Source organism: Lissotriton vulgaris, chromosome 10 (assembly GCF_964263255.1).
Source record: "Lissotriton vulgaris chromosome 10, aLisVul1.2, whole genome shotgun sequence".
Classification (NCBI taxonomy): Eukaryota; Metazoa; Chordata; class Amphibia; order Caudata; family Salamandridae; genus Lissotriton; species Lissotriton vulgaris.
The window spans coordinates 1107200953-1107228623 of NC_141698.1; positions in this window are offsets into that span (position 1 = coordinate 1107200953).

Genomic DNA, 27671 nt, shown 5'->3' on the forward strand with positions numbered 1-27671 from the left:
TTGAACCCAGAGGTCAAAATGGGGGAAAAAAATTAGGGGAATTGTGGGCGGAGAATCAGAGGGCGGGAATAACCCAAAGATTGGATCAGTGGAGTCAGAGGTGCATGTAATCAACAGGAGAGAAAGGGTCACAAGGCCACTCTTATACCCCTTTGAAATACTAAGTCCAATTCAACAGAAGAGTGAAAAAAAAGATGCAAGTACAGGAGAAAGGGCAGTAAAGCAGTTTGGTTACTACCACCAAAGTACAAAAACAGAGAAGACAGAAATACGGTAGGTTTTGCATGCACTGTGTGGAAAAAGAACCCTCAGGCACCAACTGAAAGTTGGTTGCCAGTTGTCTTCATTGGGTTCTTATTTGGAATGCGTGAAATAGTATCCAACAGTGATGAAAAAGTGAATTAAAAGGAGTGTGGACTAATCCCCAAACCAGAGAAATTCTTTTAATAAAGGTGTAGTTCTAACTCCATTAAAAACATTAGTGAAAAACGGACATACAGATGGTTGTGTTAGTTTGAACCAAGAAGTCCTATACATAAAAATACAAGGGTCGACATGGTTCTGCTATAAAGAGCCACTAATCAGCTCAGCATTCGTCAGGACCAAACCAGTCCTCGCCTCGTGGCTGGCGCACGCTAAGGCGCCGATACCAACTGGGGCGGGGCAAAAAATGGATTACAAACTTGAATGTAACCGATGCACAGGTACTTCCTGCTGCGGTGCTCACCGATACGCGTTTTTATTTTCCTTGTGGATATACCCACATATTTAAGATTGCAGGGACAACTAACAAGGTAAATGACATTGCTTGAATTACAATTCGTATGTCCTCTAAGATGCCAGAGTTTGCCATCCTCCAAATTAAGTGTCTTCGTTGCTGTAGTAAGGTGGCAAACGCTGCACCCTCCACATGGGAAATGGCCAATCACGGGGGGTAAGCCCCATGTAGTGAGTACATTATTGTCCTGAGTGGTGTGGTTGGTTCTAGGACGGGTATGAACGAGGACATCTTGTAGACTCCTTTCGCGTTTATAGGAAAACAGCGGTTTTTGCCAATTACGCCCATTGCTAGTTAGAATTCGCCAATTTTTGCCTATGCAGCGGCTCACAGCATTAGATATATTGCTGTAGGTCGTCACACAGGTCAACGGCGTCTCGGCTTCGCTGTCTTTACTATAGTTTTCCAAAAGGGCTTCCCTATTTTGATTCTTAGCCCTCTTACGGCTTTTTTGTAGGATTCTTTTGGGATAACCTCTTGTAAGCAGCATGTTGGTAAGATCTTCTGCTTGTGTATTAAAATCGCTCAGGTTGCTACAATTTCTACGAATGTGTAGATATTGGCCGAAGGGTAAATTCTCCCGCAGAGGACGCGGGTGAAAGCTCGAAAAGTTATTGTGACATCCTTTCTGAATGTCACAATACCTAGGGAAAGAAAATATCCAGACAATGATCTGGAATGACCCAATGCACTACAAGAGGCGTCAACGATGCTTAAACAGTTATAAGCTGTGGTAATAAGTACAGTTATCAACGATATATCATAATCAGAACAGCATCAAATGAAACATCAGCATTGCACAAAAGTATTTCACAAAATAACACGTCTCGGTGTCTTGTATCCAAAGAAGTTTAATTCACATTCTTCAAGATAAGATGAGTAGAACATAAACGCAGTGCTTCACAGAAGCATCCAAATGTTTAAAAATCCCAATGCATTTCGGGGATAACGGGATAGCCCTTCATCAGGGGATTCTATCAGCAATAGAAATAATCATCTTAGTAATGACCTGAAATGTTACACAAAACTCATCAAAAAGAGTAGAGGACCCTGCTCAATGTTAAAGCAAAGCGGCCAAGCGCAGGATATGTGAAACCACAAAGAAAGAAAAGTGCAAGTGAATTGAAAAATAAAAAAATGTGCAATGAAACGGCATGCAGTTCTAAACATCACCGTGCAATTCTGGAAGGAGGTGGAGAGCGAACTCAGTAACATCCCCCAGAGAGAGCTGCTGATCGTAGCAGGGGACATGAATCAGACCATCAATACCGTCACGGATAGACACCCGCACAGAGCAAGCCACACGACCCTAGAGCAGTACACACTCAAGAACTTCTGCGCCAAATTAGAGCTGGCAGACCCATGGAGACTACAACACCCTAGCGCCAGAGAATATACATTCTACTCACACCCGCACAACTCATACAGCAGAATTGACTACATACTCATGTCCAACACCCACACACACCTCATAGAAACAAAAGAAATAGGGCCCATAACAATCTCAGACCACGCACACATAACCCTCTTAATCAGGGGGAAGCACAATGAGAAGCCGTGTCACAGCTGGCGCCTCAACAGCGACATACTAGAGAACCCTACAAACATAACTGAAGTAGAAGACGCGATTAAAGAATACCTACCATTCAACGACACGGCAGACACGGACACCATGACCCTTTGGGAGGCACTAAAGGCCACGATTAGGGGAAGTTTCTGTGCATTAAAGCCAGGATGAACAGGAACAGAAACAAAAAAATAACAGAATTAGAGAATCAGATAAATGAACTAGGGAAGAACCACAGCGTGAACACTGCAGACAGGAACACTCGCAAGAAATATGAACTCAACAGGATACTGAGCGAAAGGGCAGGTACCTGGATTAACAAGTACAAATCCATAAACTTATGCTCAGCAAACAAGGCAGGCAAAGCACTAGCAGGCTACCTGAAGGGTAAACAGAGGCAGCACGCAGTGGCAGCGATAACAGACGAAGAGAACAAAACACACGCATTCCATAAACTTATGCTCAGCAAACAAGGCAGGCAAAGCAATAGCAGGCTACCTGAAGGGTAAACAGAGGCAGCACACAGTGGCAGCGATAACAGACAAAGAGAACAAAACACACACGACCAACAAACAAATCATGGAAACCTTCAAGGATTTTTACAAGGAGCTGTACACAGCAGACAAATCACTAGCGCCAGACGGAGGCGCTAAACTGCTAGACAAACTCGCACTCCCCAAACTCACCATCGAACAGAGGGACTCACTAGAGCAGGATATAACGGAAGCCGAGGTAGGGATGGCAATAGAATCTCTAAAGCCAAACAAGGAGCCAGGGCTGGATGGGTTCACGGCCGCCTTCTATAAACAGTTCCAGCACCTACTCAGGGAGACCATGGTCAAAGTCTTCAAAACATGCGCAAACAGAAGCAGCATGACCAACTGGATGGCGGAGGCGAACATCATCGTCATCCTCAAAGAGGGAAAAGATCCACAGTTTCCACAAAACTACCGCCCGATTTCACTAATAAACGTGGAATGCAAAATCTACGCCAAAGTTATGGCAGCAAGGCTAAACACCTACCTGCCTCATCTCATACACAAATCCCAAGTAGGCTACCTAAAAAACAGACTCTCACAAGACAACACTAGACTACTCTGCCACCTCATAAACCGTACGGCCAATAGCATGTGGAAGGCAGTAATGATTGCGCTAGACGCAGAAAAAGCCTTCAACAGAGTCTCATGGCCCTTCCTCGACCAATGCATGTGCAAATTTGGCCTAGGGGACAAATATCGAGGTATAGTAATGTCACTCTACCACAACCCCCGTGCTCGGGTAGTGGTCAACGCGACGTCGGCAGGATTCACCCTGGAAAGGGGGACAAGGCAAGGCTGCCCGCTCTCACCAGGGCTGTTCCTACTAGCACTAAAACCACTCCTCCACATGATTAGGACCAACCCACTGATAACAGGAGTACGCGTAGGAGGAAATGCATTCAAACTGGCAGCATACGCCGATGACATCCTAATTACCACAAACGACCCAGAAACCTCAATCGAAGCTCTGATGCAAACAATTGAGGAATATGCGCATGTCTCAGGGTACAGATTAAACTGAGACAAATCCGAATGCAAGCCAATGAACTGCCACACAACCAAAACAGTGCTAGGCACGTCCGAACTAGCGTGGCAAACGAAGCCCCTGAAGTACCTAGGTCTCCTCTTTGGGAGAGACCTAAGGTCAACTCTGGAACACAACGAAGAGGCAATGCTGAAGAAGATCAGGTGCAAACTCGAGGCCTGGAGCCCCAAATTCATTAGTTGGTGGGGTCGAGTTGAGACGATAAAAATGATGATCACACCAATGCTGAACTACCTGCTAAGTATGCTACGCTAACGCTGACCATAGACTTTCATCAAAAACTAGACAAGGCAATCAACTCATTTCTCGGGAGTGGTAAGAAAGCCAGAATAAGTCTCTCGAAACTCAGATTAAAGAAAGACCTAGGGGGGCTAAACCTAACCAACTACAAGGCTTTCCAGACAGCCTGCCTAGCTAAACAAGGCTTACACTGGATCTCCCCCACACCAGAATATATGCCAGTCTGGATGGATCTGGAAAAAGATATCATGGGGGGAGCCGACCTACTAATGGCACTGATGGCAAACAAACACCCAGAGGCGAACAATACAATCATCAAAAACACCAAAGCGGCGCTGCTTAGGGTAGATAGAGACATGGAACTCACCATCAAAGGGTCTAGATGGGAATCAATATGGTATAACTCCAAAATAACCGACAAGGGGATAACACTAACGAACAAAGAGTGGTATGGGAAGAACATCACCACACCGGCCCAACTAGAGATAGGGAACAACCCGCTCACATTCAAAGCACTACAGCGCATCCATGACCTACCAGAACAGGAGTTCTACGAATTCCTCAAGATAAAAGCGGCCATCACCAGAGCCAACCTCTAGAAATACATACCCTCCATTTTTTTTGTAAATATGTTTTTATTGCAGATATTCAGTTACAAATACACCGGTCAATAACTGTACAATTAACGTTGGCAGCGTCGAGTTTATGGTATCATCGTTACACGGCCATTTAGCCCACAACCCGGAGGTCGGGCGGCAAGTAACAATCTTGTATTGTGCATGCGTACTGTACATTGTTAGCCATGACTGTCTATGAAAACGGCTTGCATCTGCTTTTCTTTTAGAACCCGTACCCCAACCAACCCAACTAAACTACCCCTGAGGTCTATCAGCAAGTCGTCAATCCCGGGCCTTAAAGAAGTTATTACAAAGCTTAAAAGTCTTCCCCCCCCTCTCCCTCTCCCCCTCTGCCATCGGTGCATTGTTGGTATGTCAGACAGTGTGAAGCAGGAGTCTCGCAGTCAGCAGTTGGGGAATCATGCATTGTACCTGTCGTGCTACGGGGATATAGTCAAATCATTGCCTTCGACATCTATGTCACTTTGTGTGTCGTGGTCACGAAAAGCCTGCACCAAAGCCTCCCATGCCTGCACAGATTCCAGTGCTCTCTCATTCTGCTGTCGCCATGCTAGCTGGTATCTCAAGGTGCTTTCTCCCTCAGCCCATTTAAGAAACTCGCTGCGCCATTTAGCACCCGTTGGACCCACTCGTGCCTTCCAGTGTCGCGTGATTTCTCGTTTCGCTAAGAGTAATCCCATATCTATAAATTTGCTGGTGATTTTCGTTTTAGGGGTATGAGGAAACCAATGAAGGATCCCCACCGCCATATCGTACTGCAGTGTATGTTCTGTCACCTCATTAGGAGTATCTCCTACTATCTTCCAGTAAGAGGTCAGACCAGGGCAAGTCCATAGCATATGACCCAGTTCCGCACCACTTGCCTGACATCTAGGGCAGGCCGCGGTATCTGAAGCAAAATATTTTTGTATCTTTCCTGGGGTCAGATACGCCTGGTGTAGGATGTAGAAGGGGACCAATTGGAACCGCGCATTGCACGTGCTCTTCCAAGCTCGGCGCATCAGTTGGGCCCATGTGGTCTCTGGAATTTCCCTCTCTATGTCCGCTTCCCATTTGGCCCTGAGCACCTCTAGCGGAGGTAGTATCTCGTTAATCATCCTGGAATTAGGCATGTCACTGCTTTAATCGTTCCTGCAGTCGACATGACATATTGGCATGCCATTGTCGTCTGCGGTTCCTCGAGGTCCCTCTTCCAGTGTGCCTGTATTGCCCTCGTGATCGCCGCATGTAGTAAAAAATCGCCTCTGGGTATATCGAAGTGGTACGAGATTGCCTGGAAGGGTAGCAACGCCCCGTCTTCGTATAGATCGCCTAATATTTGTATTCCTGCTTCTTCCCAGGTGTGTAATTGCGACCAGTCCCCACCATGTGGTAATGCTGTAAGCATTCCCAGCGGTATTTCAGGGGCATATGGGTGTTTTACTCCTGCTCTACGCTTTGCGCGGTTCCAGCACAATCTAATAGTTCGCTCTTCTTGTGTGAGGTCCCTCAGGGCTAGTCGCTGCTGCATTGCGATGTAAGAGAGTACGTGTCTAGATATTCCCAGTCCCCGCTCCCCCTCAGGTCCCCCGGAACTCCCGAGCTATTTCCTCAGTATAGACCTGTAATTGGGCTGCCAAGTAGTACACTTCGAATTCAGGTACAGCCAGCCCCCCTTCCGCCTTAGGTCACATCAAAGTCGTAAGCGCCACTCTGCAAAGGCCCGAACCCCAGAGGAAAGACACGAACAGCGACCTCAAGTTCCGGAATACAGCGGGAGGGATCCAGATCGGGAGCGTCCTAAAATAGTAAAGGAGCCTAGGGAGCGCCACCATCTTAAGCAGCGCAATTTGTCCCGCCACCGACAGCGGGAGGGTAGTCCAAAAGGACATACTGCCCCTCAGCGCTCTAATACTACGGGAGATATTACCCTCCAGTACATCAGTTGGGTTGTGGTAAATGTAGACCCCCAAATACCTCAGGCAACTGGGTTCCCATCTAATTGCTCTTGGTGTGGCGGGTTGGGGTTCCCCCTTACGGACTGGGAATAGGCATGTTTTTGACCAGTTTACCCTGAGGCCTGATATTTCACCAAAGGAAGTCAGTACGGCATCGGCACCAGCTAAGGCCCCCTCAGCGTCCTCAAGGAAGAGCAACAGGTCTTCGGCATAAAGGGAAATAAATTGTTGCCCCGTTAGGGTCCTCAGCCCTCCATAGTGGGCCCTGGAGCGGATTGATAGTGCCAGGGGTTCCACCGCCAATGCAAAAAGCAATGGCGATAGCGAGCATCCCTGTCTCGTTCCTCTTTCCACCGGATAACGTGGGGAGATTAATGCGCCCGATTTCACCCTCGCCATCGCTGAAGCGTATAGCACCGCTGTCCACCAGAGATAGCCCTCCCCTACCCCGTAGCAAGTGAGCGCCTTGCGAAGGAACTCCCATTCTAGACTGTCAAACGCCTTTTCCAGGTCGATCGATAGTATCATGGGGTGAGGGGCCTCTTCGTGGTCCTCCTCCAGTAGGCGAACTAGTCGACGTATATTCATGGTGGTATTACGTTTGGGTATGAACCCCGCCTGATCTTTATGTACTAGAGTGCCCATGTGTTCCAGTAGCCTGGACGCCAGAATGCTACTTAATATTTTATAATCTACTGTGAGCATCGATAATGGTCTGTACGACGCCGGGTCGCCGCTCTCTTTATCGGGTTTAAGCAGGGGGATCACCAACGCCTCGCGCATCGTGCCCGGGAGATACCCCAGTCGTTTCGCCTATTTATACACTATCAGTAATCATGGGGCCAACAAGTCCACATAAGCAGCGTAGAATTCAACGGGTAGTCCGTCTAGTCCTGGAGTTTTAATGCGTGCCATTCTTTTTATGGCACTACGGATTTCCCCTATTTCTATATCTTTACCCAAGTCCTGCGCCTGTTCGGGTTCTAGTGTCGGGATGGGCAGCCCTCGCAGAAAATCATCCATGGGAGCTCGAAACACATACCCTCCATCATACAGTACGCACACAATCTAAATAAGATTGGCCATCAAACAGCACACATATACAAACTCATCACCCCTCGCACCACAACACTGAACAGAAAAAAGTTTGCATTGTGGGAAGGGAAGTTACAAAGACCCCTAAATGAGGAGGAAAGGTACAGGCTATGGGTGTCAGCCTCCAAAAACAAAGTAACCCCGCAGCTAGCCCAAACAAAATACTGGTTACTACACAAACTACACTGAACACCAGCCAAACTGGAAGCAGTAGGTGCCAGGGACACAGACACATGCTGGAACTGCCAAAAGGCAAAGGGGGATCTGTCCCACATCCTATACGAGTGCCCCAAGGTTATAACATTCTGGCGCAAAGTATACAACTTCATAGACACACTCTTGGGGAGCAACACAAAACGTGGGCTCCCCGGCCTAGCCGCGGCCTTCATGGCCACAGAGCTCGACTCCAAAGAAGACCGAGACCTAGTTGACCTCTTGCTAACTGCAGCTGCCAAAACTATCTTAGCAAACTGGAAAAACACTGGCAGAGCCACGTTCAAGTGATGGTTCAACTGGGTAATCTTTCTGAGGGGGCAGATAACATCACCGCAAATCACCACCCAGCGAATCATACCGCCAGAAGGGGAATGTGGGCAGCCCTAGATGCCCACCTGGAACGATAACCGCCCCTCTTCTTTTTCTCCTTCTTTCTCTTTCTCTTTCTTTCTCCACAGTCAAGCAGCGTCTGTAATACTGCCAAGAATTTTCTTTTGACATTGCATTGTATTATACTGTAAATGTATTTTCAATAAAATACTTTGAAATAAAAAAAAAAAAAATAAACAAGGTTGTCTCGGGCCGTGGTTGGGGAGGGAACGCTTGCTCTGAGACCAGCCATGGAGGTGGAGGGGGGCTAGGAGAAGACCCCATTAACAAGATCATTCATGGAAGCACTCTTTGCGTCTCTTCGTGAGGATATTCAAGCAGTCATGAAGGAGCTCTGCCAAGATCTTAAGTAAGTAAAACAGGATCTGACGGATGTGGGAGATAAAGTGTCCATTCTCAAGGATCATAAGTCTAGCCACGATGAGGAGATTGAGCTTATCTAGAAGGAAATGATTCAACTAAGAGAACAACAAGAGGGCATGTAAGCACAACCCGAGGACCTTGAAAATCGATGGCACAGAAATAAGGTCCGAATCCGAGGTGCTTCAAACAAGGTGGAAGGCTCAGACATTCAGGCCTAGGTGAATGCCCTATTCTTGCCCATCCTGGGTGCACAAGCAGGAACAGTGGAGCAACTAGACCGGGTGCCCAGAGGACATTCTTGTCTGCGTACACGATTTGCATCTGAAGGAGTCCATTCTGGGTAAAGCACATGATGCGCAACCCTTGCAGTTCAGAGGCCATGGCCTAACATTATATCAAGACCTGGCAGCGGTCACTCTCCAGAGATGACAGGACTTTCAACCTATCACTTCTTTCCTTTGCAACAAATGCATCCTGTACAAATGGGTGAATCCATTCCGCCTTACCTTCTACTGGAATGACATGCTACACCACCTCAATACCTTGGCGGAGACCTCCCACCTCCTGAATCTCCCAGAGAAGATGAAGAGACCTCGACGCGCAGAGCCACCAGATCCAGGGAGAGACACTGGGCTGCAACCGGTAACAAATGATCCAAACTCCTTCGGAGGACCATGAACCGGATCCTGCTACCATGGTGATGGAGCGTTAAGCTGTGCTTGACAAACTGGCTGGAAAATTGGAGCAGCACGAACCGGCCTGAGTCCTTTCGGGTCGGGCCAATAGGATATTCCAGCACTAATAGTGCCCATCACCTAGCTCTGCGGAGGGGTGGCAGACCGCATTGTCTCAATTAGTGGGAGGCAACCTATATGTACATTCACCCAGGTGCCCAGTTGGGACTTTGCCGGTTAGCCCCAGCGCACGGAGACCTTGTTTCGTTAATGTTTTAGTTTTGTCTCCCAGATGGGTTCTTTGGGAATTCAAGGGGAGGGACACTCATACGCTTCTTGGATCGTGGCAATTAGACAGAGAACCACTTCAATGGTCAGAGATGGATGGACCTCAGACATGTAGTCATGGTTTAGCACCTCCTCTCCTGCAGCTGCCCACATAAAAAAACTCCCTTCCCGCTCACACTTATATGAAGATAATCACAGTAAATGTGAAAGGGCTGAATAGCCCAGTGAAACACAATGCCATCTTTTCTTATTTGGAGAGCGAAGGGGTGTAGTTTGCCTCTTATAGGAGACAAACTTACTAGCAGGAGACTGGCATAATTTGAAGTCCTGCCAATTCTTGCGACAATACTTCTCCTCTAATGCTACTAAAGGGGGTAGGGTTTGCCATTCTGATCATGTGTTCCTTTCAGGGCACAGTGAGATGTAAAGTTGAGGAACTGAGGGGACAACTGCTAGCCTACCAAATCCGCGTAGGCGATTAGCCCTTCACTATGGCCTTCATCTACGCGCCACATGACAATCCTGAGCAGTTCCTTAAGCAATCCACTTTGGTGGTTATACCCTCCCAGGACTAGATGGTTTTAATTGGCGGAGACTTGAATATGATGATGAGAAATGACACTGATAGATCCGGGCAGTGCAATGGACAGGTGGAGGTGTTTTTCAAGGAGGGGTTGATTTGCCTGCAAGAAATGGGCCTGGGTGACTTATGACAGTGCCTCCATTATACATTTTACTTGCATAAACATGAGACGTACGCCGATTTCATTTATTTTTTAAGCACAGGGGGCATACAGGCGCATGTCACTGAAGCTGAGATAGAACCCCAGAGCTTGTCAGACTATGCCCCTGTTTTGCTCACCTTATGGGTGAAATCATTAGGATGGACACCCCGCCCATGGCGACTGTGAGAAGATATGCTCTATAGACCAGAGGTCCTCAGGAGTATCCAACAGGCACTTAAAGCTATTTTAGAAATCAGTGATCGACCAGACACCACTATTGCCACCCTTTGGGTACCTTGAAAGTGGTAGTGTGACAAGAACTTATCTATGTCTCTGCAGCAGACAAAAACGCCCTCAAAGAGAAACAACAGGAGCTGAAGGTGAGAGTGAGAAAATTGGAAAGGATCCACAAATGAACAGGGGCACCTGGAATATGGTGGCAATTAGAGGAAGCCTGTGCCCAACTCTTCAGCCCAGATTTAGATGAGGCAGAATATGCAGAGCTCCTATTTTGGGACAGACAAATGTGGTAGGCTGTTGGCTAAAAGGTTGTGGGCCAAACAACAAGCAAAGAGGATAGATATGATACATCTCCTAAAATGGCACAGAAATAGGTGGGGATGTACCAATGGCAGCCGCCTTACAGGACTATTATATGTCCCATATGAGGCCTAAGACTTGTCAACAGAAGTGTTGCAGGCTTACCTATGTGGCATGCATACTCTCCATATAACACCCCAACAGGCTGCCATTCTTGACTACCTCATATGCCTCTAAGAAGTCATGATGGCCATAGCACATCGAAAATTGCTGAAATCCCCTGGCCCAGATGAATTCCCCACCCTCTTCTACAAGCAATTTTTCCAGATTCTTGCCCCTATTCTGATGCAACTCTTTAACTCCGTTGAAGACATAGGCACCCTCCCACCCTCCATGCATGAGGCTTCTGTTTCAGTGGGGGGCAGCCTTACCTCTACTCCCCCCACACCCCTTGAGATTAGTGAGTTTTGTACGGCGGCTCAGCCGTGAGGGTTTTTCCTCAAAGAGTTTTTTAATTAACTTCGAGCAGGCAGATTGTTACTCACAGGACCTCCCTCTTGTCACGCACTGGTTCAAAATAAATTCCCTTTGGATATTGCTCACACCATTGACCTTTAGGGATGAACTGTTTGGCATTTATAGACGAACAAATTGCACTGATTCTAGCTGGCCCGTCACTACTTCCTGAGGCCCCTCTAAATACTGAGAATAACACAAGGGAAGAGTGGGATAAACTGAGTAATCTTAAAAAACGACAAATCTGGGTTGCCCTACATGGGGTCCTTATGACCGAATATCTGAGGTCTGGTGCTTCTCTCCCTAGTTTATTAGTACGTTTAGAGCCCAAGATTTTCCTCGAAGACAAGCAATTCGGAGTGGATTGGAGCTTTATAGCAAACAAATGCACCAGGGATTGGTTGATATTGATTATTATTACAGCCAAACGCCTGAGTGAGGCTCTACTAAAAGAAATTCTGGAATTAGAGGATAGTCTCATTACCAACCCTGCACTGACAGATGCCAAAGACCACCTAGCACGCATCCAGGGAGACTTGGCTGAATATAAAGCTTACATGGTCACGCAAAAAATTAAGGGGCTTAAGAAAAATCTAGACCGTCACACACATACGTGGGCTTTTCCCTATACTGAGGACGAATACTACGAGAAACCAAAAGAGCAATTCAGGGCTCAACCATACCAAAGACGTGGTGGGTTTCCTCAGAGAGGGGGACAGAGAGGCAATAGACGCACACCCAACAACTGGCGGTTTGATAACACGAGTAGTGAAGACGAGGAAGCCCCCCCGCCAGACAACATCCGGCACCAGTAGAGTAAACTTTGCCCCAGAAAATAGGTATGACGAAGATCTGGGTGCTCTTTTGAGGTCTTTTTTAGGACAAACCCCGAGAGGTGGCCAGGAGGGCAGAGGCCCTCAACAAGGACAAGGCAGAGGGCGCAAACACCCAACATGGCAAACACACTCGCCACGAATTACAAGGAGCAGAGGCAAATCCTTCCAGAACTCAGGGGAGAGATAGAGTTGCAACTAGCCCAGATAAATGATATCGTGGTCAATCTTTCTTCACATGAACTCACACCAACTGAATTGGGTGTTCTTAATAAAGGCCTTGGGTTCGTACCCACACCCAAACATGATCCTTTTCTATGCAGGACAGACATTTCAGAAATGATGAGGAAGATCAAATTACACAAATTCTTTAATGATAAGGAGAAAGTGCCTCTATGATTGTTTGACACCAACCTACGACGCCCCTCAAGTTTTTGTCCTCCCACTTCTCTCGTGGGTCCAGAAGTGGCAACAACTCATCATCAAAGACATCGAATCTCTCGAATCAGATCAAGCACGTCGAAAGGGCAATAACATGACCAAGGAAGAATGGTCGGCGGTGGCAGCTTTGCAAGAAAATGGGGCTATTACAATCAAGCCAGACGATAAAGCCGGAGCCGTAGTCGTGTTGAACACCACCGACTATGAGGCTGAGATCCTTAAACTTCTTATGGTACGGAAAAACTACCAACCTCTAGTGCGTGATCCCACCCCCGAACTCGCAGAAATCATTAAGAACATGGTGGCAGATGCGATGGCCAAGAAACGGAGCACCTCTAAGGAGGCGGTTTTCATCATCAACAACAATCCCAGGGTACCAGCATTTTACATCCGGCCAAAGATTCATAAGCCCCAACGCCCTCCCCCGGGACGCCCGATCGTTTCCGGTATTCAATCTATACTCGAACCCCTTTCCCAGTTCGCGGACTTCTTTTTGAGGGAGGCCGTGGTGACACAAGAATCATACGTGCAGGATACCACCAACATACTTAACATCCTGAAAGATACGATGTTTGACCCTGAAAGTCAATTTCTGGTTACAATTGACATCGAGTCATTGTATACCAGTATCCCCAAGGATGCCACGCTGGTGGCAGCAGCAAGGGCCCTGGGGGCACTGGAATGGTTTTATGACACACCGCAGACATTTGTACTGCAGTGCATTGAATTGGGACTAACCAGAAACTTTTTTTGAACACAGGGGCCAACTGTACCTACAAACATCGGGTACTTCGATGGGGGCCACATTTGCTCCGCGTCTGGCCTGCATCTATGCGGGCCAGTTCGAGGCGAATGTGGTCAACCATCCGTCCAATCCACACTTAGGCAATATTTCGTTATGGAAAGTTATATTGACGACGTCCTCTGTATCTGGTCGGGTACAGAGGACCATCTGAATTTGTTTCTACATTGGTTGAACCAGGCAGACACCAGCTTACGGTTCACTTGGACCATCAGTAACAGATCTGCAGTCTATCTGGACGTGGATATTGACGCAAAGGACCACAGACTCATGACCAGTGTACACCACAAGGAAACCGACAGGAACTCCCTCCTACATTATCATTCGTTTCATCCTAGGGCCCTCCGTGACAACCTTCCGGTTGGGCAGTTTTTGAGATATTGGTGCAATTGTTCTACCAGAGAAGTTTTTTTGGATCAATCAGTTGAATTAGCCACCAAACTCCAACAAAGGGACTACCCAAAAAGAGTGATTAAACATGCACAGAAGAGGGCACTCAATACACCCCGAGAGGCACTACTGGAGCGCAATAAGAAAGATAAGCAAATTTGCCTCCCTGTGGTCACGACGTTTGATCCACTCTCAACGAAGATCAGGCAAATCAATAGAAAACATTGGTCTATACTGGATACCAACACTGAGAAAATGCCGACCCCCCGTTTTGCTTTTAAGAGAGCATTGAAACTTGAACCATCCCTGACGAAATTTCATAAAGATCTTAAAACTTGGCTTTTCCCTCAATGATAACTGCTAGACTCATGTCACTGCTACCACTAATTGCGCCGGGAGACCCCATGTGGGTAGCTGTGCGCATGGTAAGTTCCATTACAATACATCTAACTTACGTGATAAGTTGGTACACACACGAGCTCCTAACACTCCCCACTCCAGCACTGTCCCCACGGGACATTATCCATGTGGCAGTTGCTCAGTATGCGGTTTAACATCAGCTACAAAAAGTGTCACACTACGGGATGGTCGAACCTGGTTTTTAAACTGGTTCAGTAATTGCAACACATCCCATGTAATTTATAGACTTACATGCTGCTGTGGTCTATATTACATTGGACTCACAACCCGTAAAGTCAAGATCCGTATACAGGAACACCTGAGCACAATAAAAGCGAAGAAACTGACCACACGTCTGGTGCAGCATTTTAATGATGCAGGTCATGACTTTAAAGCTCTAAAATGGACTGTCCTTGAAAAGGTAGTAGGGGACACACATAATCTGGACAGTATCCTAGCGAGAAAAGAGGCAAAATTGTTTTTTTCCGAAAAGGCAGATCAGGAGGGATTGAACGAAAATATCGAGTGGATCAAAGTTAGCAGGTGGTGAATACTATGATTCTATGACATATATTCCTTATATCATAGGTAGCAAGCCGCACACACTCGTCCAGTTATACCCTGTAGTACACTTTTCTTACAACTAAGACCTGCAGGTAACAGGCCAGGCCCCTTTTACACATTCTCTCGTCATCACACTGTGGCATACAAATTTTCAATATTGAATATCATAACATGCTTCTTGACATTTAATTTCAAATCGACCCACATACTATATGCCCTTTTCCCAACTGTGACTACATGCTAATTTCCAGAGTTGCCTCGTGCACTCCGATATTTTGTGGCCAAGCACTCGGAACAATCCTATTCCAAGATGGCCACTTTACATGACGTCACGTTATCATCGTGACCACACTATGACCGATCCCCTATTTGTCTCATGAACATCACAGCACGTTTTGAAATAACAAATAACCAAAACCAACTGACATTTGTCACATGCCTTTCCTTTATCAACGATCACATACAAATTCTGAAATTGTTTTCAGAACGAAGGCAGTTCGGGGCTCGTGATCATTAGGATACCCACTCTAAGATGGCCGCACGTTACGCCGCGTTACGTTGGCACATGGGCATAGCCTCAGCTCCGGGCTACTTCCTGGCCCTCCCCACACCATCCGGGGAGGATTGTCGGAAGCGCCGGAGGAACTCGGCATCAGTAAGGCGGTATTTGGAAGAGTGAATGTGCTTATGGGCTGGTCCCTGGGGTGCTGGCAGGATGGAGACCTTAATGGGTTGTGCGTGTGGTGTTCGCTAGCGGCACATGACACGGGAATGCAGGCATCTTGTTAGGAATTACAGCGCTACAATTTTCAGAATAGCTGAAGTGATGCATCCATACGATATAACAGCAATTTCGGGATTGTTTTTTTTCTCTAATGAGCCACAGAGAGGTGGAAACGGCATTTTAAATCATTGCAAACCTTAGTGGTGCAGCTTCCTTCACATGAGGGGGTCGGGTCAGACATTATTGTATAAGCGAGTCAGTATTATATTTATGACGACTGCCCATTTGTACACAATCTGGTCAGTCCTTATACTCTTCGTACATTTAACCCAATACAGGTGGCTCTTACCAGGACGAGTCACAGTGAGACACGTAATCACGTGACACAGTGTCAATTTGATGGTTGCCGGTACATAATGGTTGGGCATCCATAAGGTAAATAAAGAACCCTCACTCAAACTCGTGCGTGGAATTTGGGACGTCCTAAACTGCACTCTCTTGCCATAGAGGTGCTGCATGATCAGTACAATCACTGCAATGCTCAGGTTTTTATTTACACAGGTCCTTGTTCAATCAAATTTTGATGTGAAGTTCGAGAATAGTGAACCCCTTTTACGCCCTGATGAAGTTGCTGAATTTAAAGCAACAAAACATGTTGGCTTGATAAAGAAGAGGATATGGTATACAATTAAACCATTTTTAATGGAAGGTCTTGCAGCATCAGAATAAAGAAATAAGACGGCCAGCAAGACTTTTTCCCAGGTTTTTATTTACCTGTTTGTTTTGATTGTCTTGGGGTCTGAGTATGTATATATGTTGTCACAGTATTGTCTGAATCCACTCACTGTATTGTGTATTTTTCTTGTCACTATCCTCACTATTCTCACTGTGTGTACTAGTATATTTGTGTGCACGTTTCTTACTTCACGTAGAGAGAGTAACTGATGATGAGAAGTGGGTATACCGGATATTGCTAAACCGGCAACCCCCTCGGGTGTTACGACCATGAGGTACTCTCTCTACTCTCCACACTTTTTCTAGTAAGTGTTGACCTGTGGTTTTTACTTGGTTCATGTTGATTTACTGAGACATCCTGGCCTAAGGAATAGTGTGAACACACACACCTAGGGTATAGAAACAGACACTGTAGTCAATTACCCCTGTTGAGGTCAAGAAATCGGATGGTGTGTTAACTGAGGTAGGGCTACAGTTTGATTATTTCAGTTATAAACATATCTGGAAACGACAGGAAGGAGTGATGTTCTTATCGGCACATCTCACTTATAACCACAGTATTTACAAGTATCCTAGTGGTGAGATTGGCACCCTAAATGCCAGGACTTGTGGATCCCGATCAATTGGGATTCATACAGCACTGCCAATGCCGTGACAACACCAAGTGGGTCCAGTATTTAGTGGATAAGGTATCACGCTCCTGCAAGGAGTCAATGCTCCTAGCTATCAAAGCTGAAAAATCATTTGAATGGGTGCATTGGCATTACTAGAAAGTGATTATGGCCTATTCTGGCATCGAATACAGATTCCGGGCTTGGACTCTTATTAGCAATGATGGCACTCCATGAGCAACAGTGCGAGTTAATGGCATAGCCTTGCTTTCTTTTCTATCAACAAGGGAACTAAACAGGGGTGTTCACTGTAACCCCTGTTGTTTGTGTTGTGAATAGAGCCACTGGCGCAGAGAGTACAAGATAATTTAAACATCACCAGGATGCAGTTCAGGAATTAGGAGCATACCATCAGCCACTACTCTGATGATGTGATAGTGGCATTGGAAGGCACTACTGTCCTTTCCAGAAGAACTAGGGAAGTTTAGAGAAGCCAAAGGCTTAAGCAATAATCTTCAGAAATTTCAAGAGCTTAGCCTTTTGATTTGGACTGACGTGCAGACCTAGCTAACTACCAGGTATCCCTTTCGATGGATGGAGAGCTCAATATCATGCTCAAAATTACCATGCTGCCACAAGTGTTTTCTGTTCCAAACCCTACCATTAGCACCCCCAGTAGGCATTTATTTTATTTTATTTTACAGATTTGTACAGCGCATGGCTGCCCATGAGCGTCCCAGCGCTAGTGATAGATCAGCAGAGGTTGAGAGGGAAGATGGATTTAAGGAAACAACCAAGTCTTAAGTGCCTTACGAAAAGGAAGAAGGTTGGGCTGGGCTAGGATGTCTGGAGGGAGTGCATTCCACAATTTGGACGCGTTGTATGAAAACAGTCGGCCTCCAGAGCGGGCTTTCATAACTCTGGGCACTGCTGCCAAGTTTGAAAGTGAGGAACGAAGGGTTCTGATGGTTTTGTGGGGGGCAATAAGGTCCTTTAGGATGGGTGGGGCCTTTCTGTGCAGAATGTTATGGGTGGTACAGAGGGCTTTAAAATGCACCCTTTCTTGGATTGGCAGCCAATGCAGTGATTTGAGGGCTGGTTTGGCCGAGCAACGGCTGTGTGTCCCTGTGAGAAGACGGGCGGCGGTGTTTTGCACAGTCTGAAGTTTTACCAGCACCTTGTTAGGGGCCCCTAAATATAGGGCATTGCCATAGTCCAATCGGGACATCACAAGGCCCTGAATCAATAATTTTTGGGATTTTGCAGGGAGCAGGGGAAGGATTTTTCTAGAGGTCCGTAAACGACCATAACAGGTTCCTGCCGTTTTCCTCACTTGGGCGGAAAAGTTAAGACCCTCGTCCAGCCAGATCCCTAAGCTCTTGATTTCATGCTTAGGGATAGGGGGCGTACCCATACAGGGAGGCCACAGGGACTCTGGGCGAAAGTGTGACTGGTTCCCCAGCACCATGATCTCGGTTTTTTCGCTATTGAGCCTAAGGTGTGACCTATCCATCCATTTTGTTATGTCACTAAGACAGGTGTAGAGGTCAGTGGGAGAATGGTCCTGCTGATTAAGGGATACCACCAGCTAGGTGTCGTCTGCATAGGTTAAAAGCTTAATCCCAAATGGGGCGACGATCTTCTCGAGGGGGTACATGTATACATTAAAAAGGGTCGGACTCAGGGATGAGCCCTGAGGGACCCCGCAGTGGATAGGTGTTTATTTGGAGGTGAAATTACCATCCGTAACCTGAAAGGAGCGGTCCCTCAAAAAGGATTCCAGCCAGGATAGGGCAGGCCCTGAGATATTTAACTCCTTAAGCCTGTGGACCAGTGTGGAGTGGTTGACGGTGTCGAAGGCCGCACTGAGGTCCAGGAGGATCACTGCCACTGATCCTCCTGAGTCTATGATCTTTCTTGCCTCTTCGACCACCGCCAGCATTGCAGTCTCCGTACTCTGGCCTGGTCTAAAGCCAGTCTGTGAGGGTTTAAGAAGGCCATTGGCTTCCAGGTAGTTGGAAAGTTGACGATTTATATATTTTTCAGCGATCTGGCTGATGCCTGTTAGGAGGGAGATCGGTCGAAAATTTCTTAGGTCCAGGGGTTCTAGGTGTGGTTTTTTGATCAGTGCCTTAATAATTGCCTTTTTCCAGCTAGGTGGAACAATACAATGGGAAAGCGAAATGTTGATCAAATTCACCATGAGAGGCAGGATGGTTGGGGCGACTGATTTTAAGATGTTAAAGGGTGCGGGGTCCAATGGGGATCCACTTTTTATTGATTGCAATATTGGGGATAGCATCTCTACTGTCGTGGGGGGAACCGATTCAGCTGGGGCTCCAGAGTTTGGAGTGCAGATCTAGGTAAATAATGAGGGGGTGAATTGTCCGGTGATTGTGAGGGGAGGGAATTAAGAATTTTTTTAATCTTAGATTCAAAAAACTCAGCTAGTTCATTGCACCAACTGACCGAGGGTTCCACAGGGGAAGGAGGATCAGGGGTTTTTAAGGGTTGTTTTGCAATGTGGAAGGTCTCCCTAGAAGAATTGGCAGATAGCCTAATTTTTTCTTCAAAGTAGTTGGATTGTGCTGCTTTGAGGACTTTTTTGTAGTTAAGGATCATGAGTTTATATTCTAGCTTTTTGGTGGGGTCAAAGTTTTTTCTCCATTCTCTTTCAGTTTTTTTGCAGAGCTTTTTTACAATTCAGAAAAGGGGGTGGTGATGAACAGAGTGTCTGAATTAAGCAGACCACTCTTACCCAGTCCAAAGATCAGGGCTTGATCCATCACCGTTATTTATCTCACTGCACCATCCCAGCTCAGAACCTGGCTATATGCAAATCAGTCTGTCCATGGCCCAGTGCATCATGGGAACAGGGCAGACTAAACTACCAAGCCAATTCTTCACCAGAAAGGAGACAAGCTATCGGGGACCGGTTTCTGGCATTTCAGCCGTCTTCGGCCCGGCTTGCTTGAATCCTGATGGTGCAGTGAGAAAGGGACTCATGTCTGAGTATACCCTGCCACACCTATAGTGGCCAAAAACGATTCAGAAAAGGGGGTGGTGATGAACAGAGTGTCTGAATTAAGCAGACCACTCTTACCCAGTCCAAAGATCAGGGCTTGATCCATCACCGTTATTTATCTCACTGCACCATCCCAGCTCAGAACCTGGCTATATGCAAATCAGTCTGTCCCTGGCCCAGTGAATAATAATAATAATATAGAGTTTGTAGAGCGCTCAGTAACGCCATCACGGCGTGTCCCCACGCTGACGCTGTCCAAGGACCAGCAGACAGACTACCAGGATTTATGAAGAGTATAAGTGAGTTTTAAGCAGAGCCCTGAACCGCGTTTCACTGCTCTCCAGTCTCAGTGCAGAGGGAAGTTTGTTCCACTGTTGAGCTGCTTGGAGTGCAAAGGAGCGTCCACCCATTCTGGCCTTCTTAATCCTAGGGACTGTCAGCAGTCCGGCGCCCTCCGAACGGAGGGTCCTAGTTGGTTCGTATCCCAAGTGCATCATGGGAACAGGGCAGACTAAACTACCAAGCCAATTCTTCACCAGAAAGGAGACAAGCTATCGGGGACCGGTTTCTGGCATTTCAGCCGTCTTCGGCCCGGCTTGCTTGAATCCTGATGGTGCAGTGAGAAAGGGACTCATGTCTGAGTATACCCTGCCACACCTATAGTGGCCAAAAACGATTCAGAAAAGGGGGTGGTGATGAACAGAGTGTCTGAATTAAGCAGACCACTCTTACCCAGTCCAAAGATCAGGGCTTGATCCATCACCGTTATTTATCTCACTGCACCATCCCAGCTCAGAACCTGGCTATATGCAAATCAGTCTGTCCCTGGCCCAGTGCATCATGGGAACAGGGCAGACTAAACTACCAAGCCAATTCTTCACCAGAAAGGAGACAAGCTATCGGGGACCGGTTTCTGGCATTTCAGCCGTCTTCGGCCCGGCTTGCTTGAATCCTGATGGTGCAGTGAGAAAGGGACTCATGTCTGAGTATACCCTGCCACACCTATAGTGGCCAAAAACGATTCAGAAAAGGGGGTGGTGATGAACAGAGTGTCTGAATTAAGCAGACCACTCTTACCCAGTCCAAAGATCAGGGCTTGATCCATCACCGTTATTTATCTCACTGCACCATCCCAGCTCAGAACCTGGCTATATGCAAATCAGTCTGTCCCTGGCCCAGTGCATCATGGGAACAGGGCAGACTAAACTACCAAGCCAATTCTTCACCAGAAAGGAGACAAGCTATCGGGGACCGGTTTCTGGCATTTCAGCCGTCTTCGGCCCGGCTTGCTTGAATCCTGATGGTGCAGTGAGAAAGGGACTCATGTCTGAGTATACCCTGCCACACCTATAGTGGCCAAAAACGATTCAGAAAAGGGGGTGGTGATGAACAGAGTGTCTGAATTAAGCAGACCACTCTTACCCAGTCCAAAGATCAGGGCTTGATCCATCACCGTTATTTATCTCACTGCACCATCCCAGCTCAGAACCTGGCTATATGCAAATCAGTCTGTCCCTGATCTGTTGACTGGGTATGAGTGTTCTGTTTAATTCAGATACTCTGTCCATCACCACCCCCTTCTCTGAATCGTTTTGTCCACCATAAGCGTGGAAGGGTATATTCAGATGTGAGTCCCTTGCTCATTGCACCATCAGGATTCCAGCAAGCCGGGCCGAAGACGGCTGTAATGCCAGAAACCGGTCCCCGGAAGCTTGTTTCCTTCCCAGTATAAGAATTGGCTTGGTCGTTTGGTCTGCCCTGTTCCCATGATGCACTGGGCCAGGGACAGACTAATTTGCATATAGCCAGGTTCTGAGCTGGGATGGTGCAGTGAGCTAAAAAACGGTGATGGATCAAGCCCTGATCTGTTGACTGGGTATGAGTGTTCTGTTTAATTCAGATACTCTGTCCATCACCACCCCCTTTTCTGAATCGTTTTGTCCACCATAAGCGTGGAAGGGTATACTCAGATGTGAGTCCCTTGCTCATTGCACCATCAGGATTCAAGCAAGCCGGGCCGAAGACGGCTGTAATGCCAGAAACTGGTCCCCGGAAGCTTGTTTCCTTCCCAGTATAAGAATTGGCTTGGTAGTTTGGTCTGCCCTGTTCCCATGATGCACTGGGCCAGGGACAGACTAATTTGCATATAGCCAGGTTCTGAGCTGGGATGGTGCAGTGAGCTAAAAAACGGTGATGGATCAAGCCCTGATCTGTTGACTGGGTATGAGTGTTCTGTTTAATTCAGATACTCTGTCCATCACCACCCCCTTTTCTGAATCGTTTTGTCCACCATAAGCGTGGAAGGGTATACTCAGATGTGAGTCCCTTGCTCATTGCACCATCAGGATTCAAGCAAGCCGGGCCGAAGACGGCTGTAATGCCAGAAACCGGTCCCCGGAAGCTTGTTTCCTTCCCAGTATAAGAATTGGCTTAGTAGTTTGGTCTGCCCTGTTCCCATGATGCACTGGGCCAGGGACAGACTAATTTGCATATAGCCAGGTTCTGAGCTGGGATGGTGCAGTAAGCTAAAAAACGGTGATGGATCAAGCCCTGATCTGTTGACTGGGTATGAGTGTTCTGTTTAATTCAGATACTCTGTCCATCACCACCCCCTTTTCTGAATCGTTTTGTCCACCATAAGCGTGGAAGGGTATACTCAGATGTGAGTCCCTTGCTCATTGCACCATCAGGATTCAAGCAAGCCGGGCCGAAGACGGCTGTAATGCCAGAAACCGGTCCCCGGAAGCTTGTTTCCTTCCCAGTATAAGAATTGGCTTAATAGTTTGGTCTGCCCTGTTCCCATGATGCACTGGGCCAGGGACAGACTAATTTGCATATAGCCAGGTTCTGAGCTGGGATGGTGCAGTGAGCTAAAAAACGGTTATGGATCAAGCCCTGATCTGTTGACTGGGTATGAGTGTTCTTTTTAATTCAGATACTCTGTCCATCACCACCCCCTTTTCTGAATCGTTTTGTCCACCATAAGCGTGGAAGGGTATACTCAGATGTGAGTCCCTTGCTCATTGCACCATCAGGATTTAAGCAAGCCGGGCCGAAGACGGCTGTAATGCCAGAAACCGGTCCCCGGAAGCTTGTTTGCTTCCCAGTATAAGAATTGGCTTGGTAGTTTGGTCTGCCCTGTTCCCATGATGCACTGGGCCAGGGACAGACTAATTTGCATATAGCCAGGTTCTGAGCTGGGATGGTGCAGTGAGCTAAAAAACGGTGATGGATCAAGCCCTGATCTGTTGACTGGGTATGAGTGTTCTGTTTAATTCAGATACTCTGTCCATCACCACCCCCTTTTCTGAATCGTTTTGTCCACCATAAGCGTGGAAGGGTATACTCAGATGTGAGTCCCTTGCTCATTGCACCATCAGGATTCAAGCAAGCCGGGCCGAAGACGGCTGTAATGCCAGAAACCTGTCCCCGGAAGCTTGTTTCCTTCCCAGTATAATAATTGGCTTGGTAGTTTGGTCTGCCCTGTTCCCATGATGCACTGGGCCAGGGACAGACTAATTTGCATATAGCCAGGTTCTGAGCTGGGATGGTGCAGTGAGCTAAAAAACGGTGATGGATCAAGCCCTGATCTGTTGACTGGGTATGAGTGTTCTGTTTAATTCAGATACTCTGTCCATCACCACCCCCTTTTCTGAATCGTTTTGTCCACCATAAGCGTGGAAGGGTATACTCAGATGTGAGTCCCTTGCTCATTGCACCATCAGGATTCAAGCAAGCCGGGCCGAAGACGGCTGTAATGCCAGAAACCTGTCCCCGGAAGCTTGTTTCCTTCCCAGTATAATAATTGGCTTGATAGTTTGGTCTGCCCTGTTCCCATGATGCACTGGGCCAGGGACAGACTAATTTGCATATAGCCAGGTTCTGAGCTGGGATGGTGCAGTGAGCTAAAAAACGGTGATGGATCAAGCCCTGATCTGTTGACTGGGCATGAGTGTTCTGTTTAATTCAGATACTCTGTCCATCACCACCCCCTTTTCTGAATCGTTTTGTCCACCATAAGCGTGGAAGGGTATACTCAGATGTGAGTCCCTTGCTCATTGCACCATCAGGATTCAAGCAAGCCGGGCCGAAGACGGCTGTAATGCCAGAAACCGGTCCCCGGAAGCTTGTTTCCTTCCCAGTATAAGAATTGGCTTGGTAGTTTGGTCTGCCCTGTTCCCATGATGCACTGGGCCAGGGACAGACTAATTTGCATATAGCCAGGTTCTGAGCTGGGATGGTGCAGTGAGCTAAAAAACGGTGATGGATCAAGCCCTGATCTATTGACTGGGTATGAGTGTTCTGTTTAATTCAGATACTCTGTCCATCACCATCCCCTTTTCTGAATCGTTTTGTCCACCATAAGCGTGGAAGGGTATACTCAGATGTGATTCCCTTGCTCATTGCACCATCAGGATTCAAGCAAGCCGGGCCGAAGACGGCTGTAATGCCAGAAACCGGTCCCCGGAAGCTTGTTTCCTTCCCAGTATAAGAATTGGCCTGGTAGTTTGGTCTGCCCTGTTCCCATGATGCACTGGGCCAGGGACAGACTAATTTGCATATAGCCAGGTTCTGAGCTGGGATGGTGCAGTGAGCTAAAAAACGGTGATGGATCAAGCCCTGATCTGTTGACTGGGTATGAGTGTTCTGTTTAATTCAGATACTCTGTCCATCACCACCCCCTTTTCTGAATCGTTTTGTCCACCATAAGCGTGGAAGGGTATACTCAGATGTGAGTCCCTTGCTCATTGCACCATCAGGATTCAAGCAAGCCGGGCCGAAGACGGCTGTAATACCAGAAACCGGTCCCCGGAAGCTTGTTTCCTTCCCAGTATAAGAATTGGCTTGGTAGTTTGGTCTGCCCTGTTCCCATGATGCACTGGGCCAGGGACAGACTAATTTGCATATAGCCAGGTTCTGAGCTGGGATGGTGCAGTGAGCTAAAAAACGGTGATGGATCAAGCCCTGATCTGTTGACTGGGTATGAGTGTTCTGTTTAATTCAGATACTCTGTCCATCACCACCCCCTTTTCTGAATCGTTTTGCCCACCATAAGTGTGGAAGGGTATACTCAGATGTGAGTCCCTTGCTCATCGCACCATCAGGATTCAAGCAAGCCGGGCCGAAGACGGCTGTAATGCCAGAAACCGGTCCCCGGAAGCTTGTTTCCTTCCCAGTATAAGAATTGGCTTGGTAGTTTGGTCTGCCCTGTTCCCATGATGCACTGGGCCAGGGACAGACTAATTTGCATATAGCCAGGTTCTGAGCTGGGATGGTGCAGTGAGCTAAAAAACGGTGATGGATCAAGCCCTGATCTGTTGACTGGGTATGAGTGTTCTGTTTAATTCAGATACTCTGTCCATCACCACCCCCTTTTCTGAATCGTTTTGTCCACCATAAGCGTGGAAGGGTATACTCAGATGTGAGTCCCTTGCTCATTGCACCATCAGGATTCAAGCAAGCCGGGCCGAAGACGGCTGTAATGCCAGAAACCGGTCCCCGGAAGCTTGTTTCCTTCCCAGTATAAGAATTGGCTTGGTAGTTTGGTCTGCCCTGTTCCCATGATGCACTGGGCCAGGGACAGACTAATTTGCATATAGCCAGGTTCTGAGCTGGGATGGTGCAGTGAGCTAAAAAACGGTGATGGATCAAGCCCTGATCTGTTGACTGGGTATGAGTGTTCTGTTTAATTCAGATACTCTGTCCATCACCACCCCCTTTTCTGAATCGTTTTGTCCACCATAAGCGTGGAAGGGTATACTCAGATGTGAGTCCCTTGCTCATTGCACCATCAGGATTCAAGCAAGCCGGGCCGAAGACGGCTGTAATGCCAGAAACCGGTCCCCGGAAGCTTGTTTCCTTCCCAGTATAAGAATTGGCTTGGTAGTTTGGTCTGCCCTGTTCCCATGATGCACTGGGCCAGGGACAGACTAATTTGCATATAGCCAGGTTCCGAGCTGGGATGGTGCAGTGAGCTAAAAAACGGTGATGGATCAAGCCCTGATCTGTTGACTGGGTATGAGTGTTCTGTTTAATTCAGATACTCTGTCCATCACCACCCCCTTTTCTGAATCGTTTTGTCCACCATAAGCGTGGAAGGGTATACTCAGATGTGAGTCCCTTGCTCATTGCACCATCAGGATTCAAGCAAGCCGGGCCGAAGATGGCTGTAATGCCAGAAACCGGTCCCCGGAAGCTTGTTTCCTTCCCAGTATAAGAATTGGCTTGGTAGTTTGGTCTGCCCTGTTCCCATGATGCACTGGGCCAGGGACAGACTAATTTGCATATAGCCAGGTTCTGAGCTGGGATGGTGCAGTGAGCTAAAAAACGGTGATGGATCAAGCCCTGATCTGTTGACTGGGTATGAGTGTTCTGTTTAATTCAGATACTCTGTCCATCACCACCCCCTTTTCTGAATCGTTTTGTCCACCATAAGCGTGGAAGGGTATACTCAGATGTGAGTCCCTTGCTCATTGCACCATCAGGATTCAAGCAAGCCGGGCCGAAGACGGCTGTAATGCCAGAAACCGGTCCCCGGAAGCTTGTTTCCTTCCCAGTATAAGAATTGGCTTGGTAGTTTGGTCTCCCCTGTTCCCATGATGCACTGGGCCAGGGACAGACTAATTTGCATATAGCCAGGTTCTGAGCTGGGATGGTACAGTGAGCTAAAAAACGGTGATGGATCAAGCCCTGATCTGTTGACTGGGTATGAGTGTTCTGTTTAATTCAGATACTCTGTCCATCACCACCCCCTTTTCTGAATCTTTTTGTCCACCATAAGCGTGGAAGGGTATACTCAGATGTGAGTCCCTTGCTCATTGCACCATCAGGATTCAAGCAAGCCGGGCCGAAGACGGCTGTAATGCCAGAAACCGGTCCCCGGAAGCTGGTTTCCTTCCCAGTATAAGAATTGGCTTGGTAGTTTGGTCTGCCCTGTTCCCATGATGCACTGGGCCAGGGACAGACTAATTTGCATATAGTCAGGTTCTGAGCTGGGATGGTGCAGTGAGCTAAAAAACGGTGATGGATCAAGCCCTGATCTGTTGACTGGGTATGAGTGTTCTGTTTAATTCAGATACTCTGTCCATCACCACCCCCTTTTCTGAATCGTTTTGTCCACCATAAGCGTGGAAGGGTATACTCAGATGTGAGTCCCTTGCTCATTGCACCATCAGGATTCAAGCAAGCCGGGCCGAAGACGGCTGTAATGCCAGAAACCGGTCCCCGGAAGCTTGTTTCCTTCCCAGTATAAGAATTGGCTTGGTAGTTTGGTCTGCCTGTTCCCATGATGCACTGGGCCAGGGACAGACTAATTTGCATATAGCCAGGTTCTGAGCTGGGATGGTGCAGTGAGCTAAAAAACGGTGATGGATCAAGCCCTGATCTGTTGACTGGGTATGAGTGTTCTGTTTAATTCAGATACTCTGTCCATCACCACCCCCTTTTCTGAATCGTTTTGTCCACCATAAGCGTGGAAGGGTATACTCAGATGTGAGTCCCTTGCTCATTGCACCATCAGGATTCAAGCAAGCTGGGCCGAAGACGGCTGTAATGCCAGAAACCGGTCCCCGGAAGCTTGTTTCTCTCCCAGTATAA